The sequence below is a fragment of the Lissotriton helveticus genome, chromosome 6 (assembly GCF_964261635.1).
Source record: "Lissotriton helveticus chromosome 6, aLisHel1.1, whole genome shotgun sequence".
Lineage (NCBI taxonomy): Eukaryota > Metazoa > Chordata > Amphibia > Caudata > Salamandridae > Lissotriton > Lissotriton helveticus.
This window is the reverse complement of record NC_136067.1, coordinates 1,197,880,249-1,197,894,510: the sequence shown is the minus strand read 5'-3', so window position 1 is coordinate 1,197,894,510 and position 14,262 is coordinate 1,197,880,249. Positions and strand designations below refer to the sequence as shown.

The 14,262-nt window shown below is 44.1% G+C and overlaps 1 protein-coding gene across 7 annotated transcripts in view; it reads right to left on the bottom strand.

Moving 5' to 3' along the window:
• The window catches only part of LAMA2 (laminin subunit alpha 2), a 3,430,794-nt gene that overhangs the window by 2,883,722 nt on the left and 532,810 nt on the right, over nucleotides 1–14,262 (bottom strand). The gene's annotated exons all lie outside the window — the stretch shown is intronic.

The following is a 14,262-nucleotide window of genomic DNA, read 5'->3' as shown; positions in this document are numbered from 1 at the left end:
AAGGTGATTCTCTTGTTGACCGGGAGCCAGTGCAGGTCTCTCAGGTGTCCGGAGATGTGGCTGCGACGGGGGATGTCCAGGATGAGTCTTGCTGAGGCGTTCTGGATCCGCTGGAGTCTCTTCTGGAGTTTGGTGGTGGTTCCGGCGTAGAGGGAGCTGCCGTAGTCCAGTCGGCTGGTGACGAGGGCCTGGGTGACCGTCTTCCTGGTCTCGGTGGGGATCCACCGGAAGATCTTGCGTAGCATGCGTAGGATGTTGAAGCACGACGAGGAGACGGCCTCATATGATAGGGCTGCAATCCCATGAGATTAGATTAGAGTGGCTAGTGAGGCCATGTAGATATTAAACAAAGTAGGGCTCAAGGAAGAAGAAAGCCTCTTCAGCGTTGAAGAGTGAGTGGGGCAAGCAAGGTCTCTTGTGTACTCGCTTTCCATCGAAGACTCAAGTCATTGCCACGCCGCCAAACTCCCAATGCCTATATCTTCCAACCTTGCAAGAGTACTGGAAGGAATATTGTGTCAATAGGTCAGGTAACCCAATTGGGTGATAAGGAGAAGCCTGTCAGTTTCCAGGTAATTAGATAATTGAGAGTTAACCACTTTCTATAATATTTTCTTGACCATAGGTAGCAGAAGGCTTTTCTAAGAGTGGAAATCATGTAGCCCTTTTCCAGCAAGCAGAAACAGATGCTTTCGCCCGAGTAAAATTGAGAAGCTCAGTGAGCACTGGAGAGATTGATGTAGCAAACAACCTAAAAAAAAGCTGGAGGAACTGGATCTAGAGGTGAACCCGAACGACACTGCAATAACGCCAATTGATTACCCATCAGAGAAATAGGTCTAAATATATTTAGCAAGCAGTTCACAGTTAGTTTCAGGCCAGTGTCAGCAGTTTCCCATAGACCACTGCCACTTTAAAAAAAAACATGGTGGAGCTCAGAAGGCGACTCAGCAATAAAGATGCCTTTAAATGTTGTTTCCATCTTGTCACATTTGCTATTCGTTCAAAGACAGAAGTCAAATGTTAGGCTTTGTCTTCTCTCAATTTGCTGCTTATTTTTTTAACAAGTTTATTAGTGTTTCCTGTTCTTTCTCTGGCTGCAAAGATAGAGGATTTTGTAAAAAGAATTATCTGACAATCTTGCTTGTGTAACAGGAAAGGCTGTAAAACCTTGGGTTTTTTGAAACACATAACATTTAAATGCCACTAAATGAAATAAAAAAAGATTGCAAAATATAACCGTTAGAAAAGCATAAATGAAACATATTTTCTGGTAATTCTGAAGTGTGATGGAAACAAAGATATTAATAGGATTTAAACAAATAAAGACACTTTACTTGGAGATGTGCAAATGAAAGATATTTGCTGAAACCTAATTTGCATACATCATCTTTTGTGCCAATTTATACCTTTATTAGTGAAAATGCATGTCGGTGCGCATTCTGTTGCCTTTTCAGTGGAAAAGGTGCACTATGCAAATGAAAATGAGTTACCATGCCATACTTTTGTAATAAATTTGCAACAGTGTGCCCCAACATGCACCACTTGCTACATACTACACCTTTAGCACTCTCCTGCTGAATTGTCATGGCTCATTTGTTATACTTATTCTCTGTGTGACTTTTTTGGATTTTTCACAATCCCTATGACATCAGTGATGTAACAGTGATGGTAGCACCCCTACTCCAAAAATTATTCCAGCACCAATGTAAAGATGATGACATCATCAAAAATCATTTTATTATGAGTACTACAAATGGTTCACCTTGGTTATTACAGGTTTAATTGTAGGCAGAGAGGTTCAGCATGTTAATATCTCACCTTTGTCCGCGGCACTTAGGATAAGTGCCAACTCCCTGAGCACAACCTGTATGAAACGAATATCGTTTTATCAAATATTATTCCAATAAAGTTCAGAACATTTTCATATTTCACATTTTGTTTAAGGGTGACGATGAACTTACCATAAACAAAATGTGAAATATGAAAATGTTCTACTATGATGAGATGATCAAGCATATTCATGTGAAAACAACATGGAATAAAAGATGAAGCAATCCATTACAGCATTGATCTGAACTTTATTGGAATAATATTTGATAAAACGATATTCGTTTCATACAGGTTGTGCTCAGGGAGTTGGCACTTATCCTAAGTGCCGCGGACAATAATTGGATTTCAACACCTTCTGTCAGGGGGTGATACCTCTGAAGCACACCACAGCTTATTCACTTTGATCTCAAAGGGGCAGTGCGCAATCCGAACCCTTTCTTGAATATCTCACCTTAGTCATACTTCTTACGTTGAGTGTACTTTGGAGCTAGAGGAGTAGGTTAGACCAAGACATCGGGATGGGATGGAAAACATAAATTGGAAAAGATTGGCGGTAGAGATGCAGAGCTGTCAGCTCACATGGTGCCATATTCCTCACATGATATCAGAACTCTTCACACAGTCATCAGGTGAAAAGCTGATATCATAGAGGAAGCACTTGGTAAGCTGGATTCCCCGCACAGAGTGGGCTTCAAGGTAACATGTAGAGTTTCGCAATAGCTCAAGTCCATTACAGGACAAGGGAGCTAACATCAGAAGTCTTTGTTTTTGAGTTCTGATAGGATCTTGCCCATGACAACACCACAGGGCCATCTAATTACCCATCTGCTCCTCGCAGCATGCTTGTGCATGGTGCAAATGTGGAAGCAGCCACTACCTCCTTCATTAAACCTATGGAGGGGGAAGGTTTGGTCCATATATGCTATGGAGAAATAGACTGCTATTCTTCGAATACGGGTGGCCAAATTCGATGCTACATGGTGTCCTTTTACTACTTACATTAAGCGCCAACGGAAAGCAGGAGGTCTGCATATGACGATGTCTACAACATTATTCATATTATGTCCTCATCAGCTTCCGAAGAAGTCTCTGTTGTGATATTCAAGTGACTGCCCAGGGGGTGATTTATTGTTTTGATTTCTCCATTTGATATAAGTGCATGTAATTGGCAAAGCTATCTTTTTTTATGTGATCTTCTCTTCACCATGAAATTGTATGATGTGTCTCATGTATGTGTTTTTTGAAACTGCAAAATTCAATTGTTAAAAAAAAGAAGGGTAAGTCTTGTGACTCACTTAAAGTGTTGCTGCTGTATTATCCAAGGACAAGCTACACCACAGCCCTCAAGTGCTAACCTCAGGCTCCAAAAAACCAAATCAAAAGCTCCCATGATTAGCAGGAGCCTGCTGAAATTAATCAACATGGGTAGGGTTTCATACTTGCTGACAAGACTGTCCCATTTCTCCCAAAATGCATGATGGTACACGTGGTCGCAAACAATGTTTACAATTCCATTCCAAACGCACTCCTGCTTAACCAATGGTTATGGTTGTAGAACAATCAAATTTGCTGCACTGGTATTATCAATCAGTCTATCAATCAGAGTTTTATAAAGCGCAGCCACTCACCGATGAGGGTTCCAAGGCACTGGGTGGGGGGGCTGGGTCTGCGGTTTAGTCAAAGAGCCAGGTCTTGATGTCCCTCCTGAATTGCAGTAGTGATGGAGATTGCCTGAGGTGGAGAGGCAGGGAGTACCACGTCTTCGCAGCAAGGTAGGAGAAGAATCATCCTCCAGCCGTGGTCTTGTGAATCAGTGGGAAGGTGGCCAGGGCCAGTTGGGTCGGGCAGAGATGTCTGGTGGGAGTGTAGAAGGAAAGGCAGTGGTTGAGGTATGCAGGTCCGGTGTTATAGAGGGCTTTGTAGATGTGTGATAAGCTTGAAGGTGATTCTCTTGTTGACCGGTAGCCAATGAAGGTCTATCAGGTGGCCCAGGATGTATGACGTTACAATGCATACTTTTACAACGCCTACCTTTACATCGCAAGTTTTACAACGCATACCATTACAACGCATAATGCTTTTGGGCGCTGGATAGTGAATAGTTTAATTTACTATTCCAACTCCAGTCCCCGTGGATAGTAGGGAAGGTGTTGGATAGTACATTAAACCTATGCCCTATCCTAGAGCGCCCCCCAGCGCTATGCGTTGTAATGGTTTGCGTTGTAAAAGTTGCATTGTAATGGTAGTTCGTTGTAAAAGTTTCGTTGTAAAGGCTGTTTCCCGGTGGCCCATGATGTGGTTGCAGCATGGGATGTTCAGGATGAATCTGGCTGAAGCATTCTGGATAGTCTGCAGTTTCTTGGTAGTTTCTAGGGTTTCTAGAGTGTGTTGCCCTGGATGCCATAGTTAAGTCTGCTGCTGATGGGTGACCATTTTCCTGAACTTTGTGGGGATCTGTTTGAAGATCTTATGAAGGAGGCGGAGCGTGTGGAAGCAGAGGGATGAGACGGCATTCATTTGGTGGTTCATTGAGAACAAGGTGTCCAGGATGATGTTGAGATTTTGGTATGTGGGAGTGGGGTATTCCAAGCGCTGCGGGCCACAAAGAGTCATCCCAGGTGGAGGGGGAGGAACCCAGGATGAGGACTTCGGTCTTGTCTGAGTTTCTTTGATTAATTCATACAGCCCACCCTCAAATAATTGTAATAAGCCACATATGACCTGTAGGTGCTTTATCAATGTGGTTGGCGTCATGCTTCAATTTTTCACTTACCTACTGTATCCCAACGTGATCTCCTTAATGCTGATTTTTCCCCACTTCCTTTTCAACATACATTATAAAGACTTCGTCCCTCTCTACACCAGGAGCCTTCAGGCCCCAGCTTGTTCTTTCAACCACTTAACCAGGTGGTTTTAGGATAATTAATGTACCCCTTTTTTCAATTGATTATTTTGTTTCTAAGCTTGCACCATCACCCTAATGATTTCTAAGTCACTTTCCCAATTACCCGTGGGTGCCCCCTTGGTCCTGATGAAGACAGACCCTCTTGTAAGGAGTGAAATTACCTACACCACATCCTAGGTCGAAACGTCAACAACTCCATGCTTTTGATACTGAACATGGACAACAGTGATAGTTTCACTGTGTCCTATTTTGACATTCTGTTTTTTGTAAATAATTTAGCCTTAGTCAAGGCAGGCTGGTTAGGCCAATGTATGCGTTTTGATGTATACCGTGTTCACTGCCCTCCCTCTATCATTCACTCTTACTTTTGCATTTTGATGCACCTACTCCTCCCTTCCCCTTCTGGGGCACCTATTCACAAACTCATGTGTTGAAAAGTGCTATGTTTGAACATGATACATTATATGTTCAATGCGATTAAATACTTTTAATATGCTTATAAAATGTCTATTTTGCAGTCAGGTGATGTTGATGCTTATTTAATTTTTGTTTCTGCACTGGGACCCGCAATATTGTATTGAGTTAGACTTGAGGCAGCTATCTTTCATCCAGGTGCTGAATGGTTTGTCTGTGAGAGAGAGAATCAGCTAAGTGTCTTTAGCGTAGGAGATGTTGATTCTGTAGCTATTGATGATGGCTGTAAGTGGGGCCATGTTGAAGAAGGTGGGGCTCAGGTAGGATTCTTGAGGCACACTGTAGCTGATCTCTGTGGGTTCTGATTTAAACAGTAGAAGTCTGACCCTCTGCTTTCGGCAGGTGGGGAAGGAGCGGATCCATTCTAGAGCTTTGTCGCCGATGCCAGCGGCCTGGAGTCTTGTGCAGAGGATGTGGTGGGAGAGGGTGTTGAAAACGGCCGAGAGGTCCAGGAGGATGAGGGCTTCAGTCTTGCCTCGGTTGTGGTGGGTGTGGTGAGGAGAGGTCTCGGTGGAGTAGATTCTTTCCAGTGCTACAAATAGCACACACTAATACATAAATCAGGCTGGAGTCCACTTCAGAGTTTTACCGACGGAGCAAATCTAAGTGCAACAAAGGCCATACCATTGCAGATGTTTGCTACACACAACCCAGTTAACATTCTTAACAATCATAGCATGAAAGAACCTAATTATATTACCCTATTCTAAAGTTGGCATATCATTTTACAAATGACTTAGTGATGTTATAGAAAAATGAAGGAGAATGATAAATTGCTCCTCTGGGGGCTGTATGATGGAGCAATGAAGGTTTACAAAAATGTGCCATTCATTTAAACATGCATAATCAGTTGATTGTTCATCAGTTGGTAGTTTATCACGCTGAAACATCCATGACAATGATAAATCAACTGTGGAGCTTTGAACACAACATCAATAATTGCTTACATGACCAGCATGTAAATGGCAATGAGTACATAAAAAAGTATACAAGTGTAAGTTTCTGTCTTTCCATATATTCAAACCAAACAACTGGGAAACAAATAGCTGTCTGCCCTAGTATTGCTTCATCAACATTCTTTGCACTTCTTTGTACATGTACATTTGATAACTATAAGGTCCTCTACTCAGTGCAATAGATATTAGCAAGCTATATTCATGGCATGTATATCGTTCACGCCATAAAAGGTAAACGCAAGTACAAGTGAAAACACAGCAATCCTCTCTAATTTAAGTGTGTCTGCCTGACATTTGCAAATATTACCCAGATAGTAACAAGCAAGCAAGCTAAGTTTCGAATTTTCATTTTAGTCACTAGTCTCATCCATGTTCTGAACAATGCAGCTACGAAGATTAATTCGCTACTCATTAGTCATATCCACCAATCAGTTTTAGTCGAGAACATTTTACATGCTAATTACTTTATTTTCATTTTAATTTCCCTTTCCATGTTCTCGTCTAAAAATCGAAATTAATTTTCCAAAATGGTAACATCTTAATGATATTTAGGGCTTATTAAAATATTTTACAATTCTGCAAGACTGAGATAGAAATGTGCAATTTACTCGGCTTGAAGACTTTGTGGATTAAAAAAAGGCATGAAAACTACAATCATTTGATGTCATTTGCTACCGACTTCCTCGTAATTTCAGCTAATGCAAAATGAGAAGGTTTCTGAACTGTGAAGGGTGAACTTCCAAACGGTCACATCTATGCATGAGGAGATCATTAGAGGAATACTAAAGGAACGGAGCTCGAAAAACAAACCGAAAATAGATTAAGGATTCAATAGCTACATTTTGTCAACTGGAATACTTTCAAAATCACCAATACAATGGATTAAATTAAAAGAGGATGGTCAGTAGAGGACTGAATCACAATCTTTATTTTTAACAAGCCCCAAAGTACTCACTAAAAGAAAAAGGCATAAAAAAAATATTAACTGAGGGGTCGATTCACTAAGGCAATTAAGAATACATAGTACGTTTGGGGGGTGTCAAAGGATATGAGACAAGGGAGGTAGGTTTACGGCTCAGGGAAAAGACCTGCCCACAAGTTTTTCTTATCATTACGTTGAATTAGTCCTAATTAGGGACAGTGAAATAATTCTGCTCCGCCGACGAAGACACACAAACACAAACTGACCTACACCCAAGCACCATGGAGGCAGCCGGAGCAGGGGTAGAGGACAAGCGCAACCCCACAGGCACCCTGGACGACCAGCCTGGGACCTCTCTCGCTCACTCTATCTCCCTTCCCTCTCTCTCTCACTCTATCTCCCTTCTCTCTCTCTCACTCTATCTCCCTTCTCTTTCTCTCTCTCTCTCTCTCTATCCCCCTTCCTTTCCATCCCTCTCTTTCTCTCCCTGGCTCACTTTCCTTCTCTGTTTCTCTTTGTCTCTCTCCTTTGAAGTGCGCGTGACACACATCCTGATTTTGTGCTTTCTTTTCCAGGCTATGACATCGAGGTTGTCCCTGACAGACCAGACAGGAGTCTTCCGTATTTCTGTTTTGAGTTGTCTTTCAATGAAGTTTTTGGTCGTTACTTCACTGCTGTGTGACTGTTTCTCGTTCTTCTGGCCACACATGTGTGTATTTATTTTGCGCTGTGCGTCATTGTGCATTTGTTGTGACTCTTGTGTAGTGCACAGTATTTGTATGTCAGTGGGGAGGGCCGGGGGGGTCCCTGGGGTGGTTGCGGTGAGTGTTTGGCCCTCATAGGTATCCGCGTTGCATGATCATTGTCTCCATGGCATCTGTGGCTCTTGGCTGGGCGCCCTTTTCTGCTGCAGATAGTCTTCCTTCTTTACACCAGCAATGAGCAGGTGTTACTTTAATGCTCCTACCACAGCAGTTTTGTTTGGCATCGCGGTTCTTGCATTTCGTTGTGAAAGTGGTGTTGTGGATTTTTTGTGTGTTTTTGCACAGGAACACCTACTCTGCATCTCATTAGGGTTAGTTGGTGGTGTCCACCGTGGTGATACATTTTGGGGCAGTTATCGCAGTAATACAGGCGATGTCTGCAGTTTGCACCAGCTTGTGAATGGGGTGTTAATTCTATCTCCACATTTGTTGCGGTAGGGTGGAGATAATTCGGAGTTGAGTCCTTATGAATATCCCCCTGAGACTTTACCTTTGTATATTGGCTAAGAAATGTCAAACTACCTAAAAGAAAATATGCAGAATGTCCAGTGCTTTACATATGTACTACATTTATATGAATACTAGCAGCCCATACTGACGTTGTCCGGGTATGAAATAGAATGTGTGTAATGTATGTATTCAGATACGGTTATTCGCGTGTTCCCCGCTTGAGGCCCAGCTGCAGCCCTGGTTCATGTTATCAGGCGCGTGTCCCCCCGCTTGAGGCCCAGCTGCAGCCCTGGTTCATGTTAGCAGGCGCATGTAATTAGTGTAGTGATCCGCCGCCTGAGCCCGGCTACAGCCCTGGCTGATGTTAGCAGGCGCGTGTAATTTGGTTTAATGTGATAGTTCAGTAACAGCGCGCATGAGAGACTGCAGTAATTGTACCCGCAGACATGCTCAGTCGCGTGTGCCCCCGCTTGAGGGCCAGCGGCGATCGTCTAACAATTAGAATTGTGTGAGTCTTGAATGATTGTTTCCCGCTGTTCTTATTTTTTTATGACCCACACCGACGCTTTTAGGCCCGAGTGCTTTTTAGACGCACCCAGGCCAAGCCACACACTGCGTTCGGCCCTTTCAGATGCACCCAGGCCAAGGCACACACTGCATTCGGCACCCCCAGTATGTGTGAGACAACGGGCAGTCCCCCAAGGGAGTCTTGCGAATGGTTACTTACCACGCTTCGAGGTGAACGCCTTTGTGACGCCCCAGCACACGGCCACAGCAGACAATCTGATTAATGTACGACCCAGATGGCATGAAGTGCGGAACGTAGCACACGCCCCCAGCATGCCCCTTGATGCGGCGCAATTGCGTAATGGGCGCTTCACATGGCATGAAGGGCGGACACATGCCCACAGTGCGGACACACGCCCACAGCGTTTGTCACGGCCCCAGCGTGTCACGCCCCCAGCGTGCCCCTTGATGTGGCGCAATTACGACTCACATGGCATGAAGGGCAGAACGTACCACATGCCCCCAGCATTTGTCACGCCCCCAGCACACGCCCACAGTAGAACGCAGACACGCCCACAAGGAACTACTAAATGTATATGGTGGCCATCTGCATAGCCTATGTCCTTCTGCTGCAACTGCCCTTTCTAACGCTGTATTGGGTGTTGTGATTGGTGCTGTGGTTACTGAGATTACCCGCCTCAAAGGTTTGGGCTCTCTCTTTATAATATTAGTATGGATATATATATATATATATATTGATACCCCTCGGTTCCTTTTTGCCAGAATTTGCAGCGCTCTCTCGCCGGTTCGTAAATCCCCGCGGGAGAACCACGCCGCATTTAAATCCACAACCAATTCCCCCAGCTGGGAGAAAAACGGGACGAACTCGTGTTTGTCTTCCCTTATGTGCTTTTTTATTTAATCCTCACAGCATGGAGTTTCTCAAGCAGGCAGGCACAAATCTACGCATTTCAGGATAGCGTATCCCTTGTTTACGATCAATTTGGCTCCAGGCTCTCAGTCTCAATATAGTGAGTCACATTATTACATAATTTCCTGTTTGATGTTATTTTGGCCCTCGGCCTTCTGGATGATGTAGTTTTATGCAATTTTTTTAATACATTTTTTTATTGGTCTGCATAGCCTATGTCCTTCCGCTGCAACTGCCCTTTCCAACGCTGTATTGGGTGTTGTGATTGGTGCTGTGGTTACTGAGATTACCCGCCTCAAAGGTTTGGGCTCTCTCTTTATTATATTAGTATGGATTCCCATTTAAGTAAATGTTAGGTGTTTGGCAGCAATTCACAAAGACATTAGTATGCACATGAAGGAGTACTACAGGAGTACTTTTTCACATATGGATGAATGCCTTTGTGAATTGGTCCTATCACTTCTTACTGCATGGTGTGGGAGAGCCACTCAAATCTTCACTTACGCAAGTGCTGCTACCACACTCAGGCTGGAACTGCTTAGCTCCTCTCCTGTGCTTTATGGTCATTTTTCTGTAGTGGTTTTGCAGTGTACTTTATTTGTGAGTTTGAACATGATGTTCAACTTCCTACACATCTGATTGCAAGGTGCTGCTCCAGCCTGCCAGTTGTAGAAGATTCGATGTGGCCGTTGTACTGGTTTACCTGCTTAATCTGTGTTAGTGGGTGCAGGTGGTCGGCACTGCATTTGTTTTCAGGGACCATCACAGATTACAAGAAGCCGGAAAAGCAGGAAAGAACAAGCAATGGTAAATACAATAGGTTTCACCTATGTGATAGATATTTTTTTTTTTTAAAGTTTTAGCTTGGTGAGCAGTTGGATGCCTGGTTTAAAGATGAGCAGTATTTGTGTGCAGTGTCAGTGGTGGATGAGTGTAAGTGGAGCATTACATGAGGGCAGAACTACAAGACTGCAAGTGATGAGGTGTGATAACAGGGTATGTAGAGGGTGAGCCATGGGTAAGAGGAGAATAAGGGCAGGGTGCTCAGTTTGTGAGCACAGGTTTAAAGGTGAGTGGTTGTGCCTGTGTGATTGCAGGATGAATGAGTGTCAGGGTGAGAGATGTACCCATATGAATGTAGAGTGAGGGACTTGCTTTGGTGAGTGCAGCATTGCCAATGCGTGCTTTTAATGCACATCGACCACTACTGAATTCCTAGTTATAATTCAATCACCTGTGAAACAAATCGACTTGCTATGTGTTATTAGGCAAGAGGTATGGTGCCGCGGCCAGGGCGACTGACCCTGGAATCTGTTGCTCATGGTTCAATCCCCGGCACCGGTGGCAGGTCAGCCCAGAACCATGTGACTCTGGGCAATAGCTTGCTTAATCTTCCCGACGGTCCCCAGCGCCGGGATGCCTTCGGGTAGCTGTTAGAACTTTACAAGTACAGGATTTACATGTATCAGATTGTAAATTGACACATGTAGAGACTTTACTGTGCTTGCAGTTGTGATGTGGCTTTTACTAAGCAACAAGCAACACACTTACACTGTCCACATGTTTACTGAGAAAGACGTCATCAAGCTCGTTCCAGGTATAATCTACGAACACTATGTAATACCTGAGCATTCACATCATCCTTCTTGGAAGGGCCACTAGATTTCTGATGACCTTTGATGTGAATTTGAAGAGTGTTGCACAGATTTGGCAATGCCTGTTTCAAATCACAGTCTGTGTTTTCCATGGTTAGTGCAGGGCCGGACTGGGAACCGAAACCGGCCCTGGCAAAGTGCTCGGCCGCCCCCCCCCCCCTCCCCCAGGGGGGGTTGGGGGTGCGACCGCGCTCTTTGCTAGGGCCGGTTTTTCGCCGATTTTGTTACAGTGCCGTTTTTGCAGCTATGCTGCAAAAAACGACCCTGTAACAAAACCGGCCCCCTGGGGCCCAAAACCGGCCCGCACCCTCGCGGCCGACCGGGGGATTGCCCGGTGCCTGCAACGGCCAGTCCGGGCCTGGGTTAGTGGAATATTTGTGTTTTCTGCCGATATAATTCACCAATCATGCTCACTTTGCCTGATGATCAGAAATACAAAACAGTTGCCCAGCAGAGGGAGTGAAACTACCCCATGCCGTATTTCCAATGGTAATTGACAGTAGCCAGTTGATAGGACGTTTCACTTTATTACCACCTGACACTGCAAAATAAATACATAAAAAGGTGGACACGTTATAGGACAGTGCACTCATGCAGTGCATGCAGTGCAAACACTGCAGGTGGCATTCTTCATGCTCCTGGTCAGTGAGAGATCACATATCCTTGCATCGGGCACATACCAATAGCTTGATGCATGGGGGCCTGCCTTCTGTGCTCCAATGAAGATCGTTTGGGTATTTCATCAAATTTAGAAACAAAAGTCCAGGAACTGCAGATGGGGCCACCGGTGTCCTGAGGAGACTCCTCTGGGCCTTTCCACTCAGCAGGTATTTACAACTCTCATATCAATACCAACTGTGGAATTACCTGGATGCTTTGGTTTGTGTGTGTTATGTGCTGCTCTGTGGGGTTGCACTTAAAAATGGCAATAAAAAATGTTGGTAAAAACATTTAAACAAAACAAAAAGCAATAAAAATAACACCTCCTAGATCAGTCATAATTTTGAGATTACCCTGCGAACGCTTGGATCGTTTCGTCCAAACGTATTCTTGACTGTGCTCAGACTCACAGTGCTAAAGGGTAAGTTGCTGGGGCCTCATTCATGAGCCCTTGCGTCACTTTTACGCCGCCAGTGCGTCACTTTTTGTGACGCACCAGTGGCGTAAAAAATGCGCCTTGTTGTGCCATATTTACAAAGTGACGCATCTAGGTAGATGCGTCACTTTGTAAACCCCTGTGCCACATTATACCTGCGCCAGGTATAATGTATGCAAGGGGGGCGTATTGACACAGGAAAGGGTCGTACAAGTGACGCAGTGAAATCTATGAGATTTCACTGCATCACTTCCCAGGACGCCGTTGCGTCAAAATCTTGCGCCTGCCTCACAGCAGGCGTAAGACTGACAGAGGCCCTTTCACATGGGGCTTGCCCCATGTGAAAGGACACATTGCTGGAGTTGCGTCACTTTTGTGACACACTCCAGCAATGAGTCACTTTTGCACTTACAGGCACGTCAGAAATACTGACGTATCTGTAACTCCTTGCAACATGATGCGTCATACTGTAAATATGACGCATCATTGGTGTCGCAAGGAGGGCGCAGTGAAAAGTGACGCAACTATGTTTTCATGCAGCGATGCGTCACTTTTCATAAATGAGGCCCCTGGTCTTTACCTTTTTAAAATCACCAGCATTGTGGTGTACGTGGCAAAGTGAAAAAAAAATAATTTGCATAGAAGATCACGTGAAGCTCTCAAAAGAGAGACTTTTTCCAGTGATGCCGACAGGCATATTTATGTTTGAAATGATACGTCATAAGACTCCATACCACGGCCACACCATCCCATCTACAAACATGTACACACTTTCTTCATCAGCTTACAAGTCATTTCATGCGTGTATGCAGCACAAAACCCACTCATGTACACTGAAAGCCGTGTACTTCTTTCCACCAGAAGCAGATCGAATATGTGGGACAGCCTTACCGCAAGCACAATCGGTGGCAGAAACAAATGCTGTGCAGCTGCTGCACAAAAGCTTTCACATTTTGGAGAAATTCTGCACAAGTAATTAACCCCAGTAGCAGGCTTCCAAAACCAAAACATTACTTGTATATCTTAAATAATGAAATATTCCTTAGGTGTCCAGAACCTTGCCAAAATAGCCATCAGAAGAGAGGCTCAGCGGTCTTTGACCCCGCCGTCATGCTCATGCATGGTGATCATCTTGGAATTGAGTTACATCACCCTGGAGCAGTTGCAGAGCGCAAAACACTTTGTGTCGAGTTCACACTAAAATTGCAAAAACAATTAAAAAACATCTCTGTCTCTTGCTGGGTGAGAAGTTTCTGCCGAGGAAGGGTCCCCACCACCTATAGTAATGTGACCCTTAACACAGCAGACAAGCATGCTTGAAATGCATGGGGAGATAGGATAAAGGAAGGAGTAGAAACAAAAAATTAAAACAAGAATGCTTGAAATGGTGCAGCCAGGGGGAGAGTAAGTATGCAGGCAAATGCTTAAAAAAAGCCCTAGAAAGTAGAAGAAAACAGTACTTGGGCCAAGGTAGACTGAAGGAGAAACATGCAAAGGAACAACAGGAAATAGTATGCTTCAGCCAATAGAAACAGAAGAAAAGTAAGTGGCAAGCATAGGAAACAATCAAAAGCAGGGGTGGGATGTAAGCCTCTTTAAGATTTATATTGAATACAATTGATTTCACAAGCATAACACAAGCACTGTGCAGGCAACACCTAAAAAGGAAGAGAAGGATAATACAACAGTGATATAGGGAAAAGTGTGAAGTGGTGAAAGAAAGCAATATGAGGTGCATTCAAAACTAGGTTACCTAGATATTTGACAAA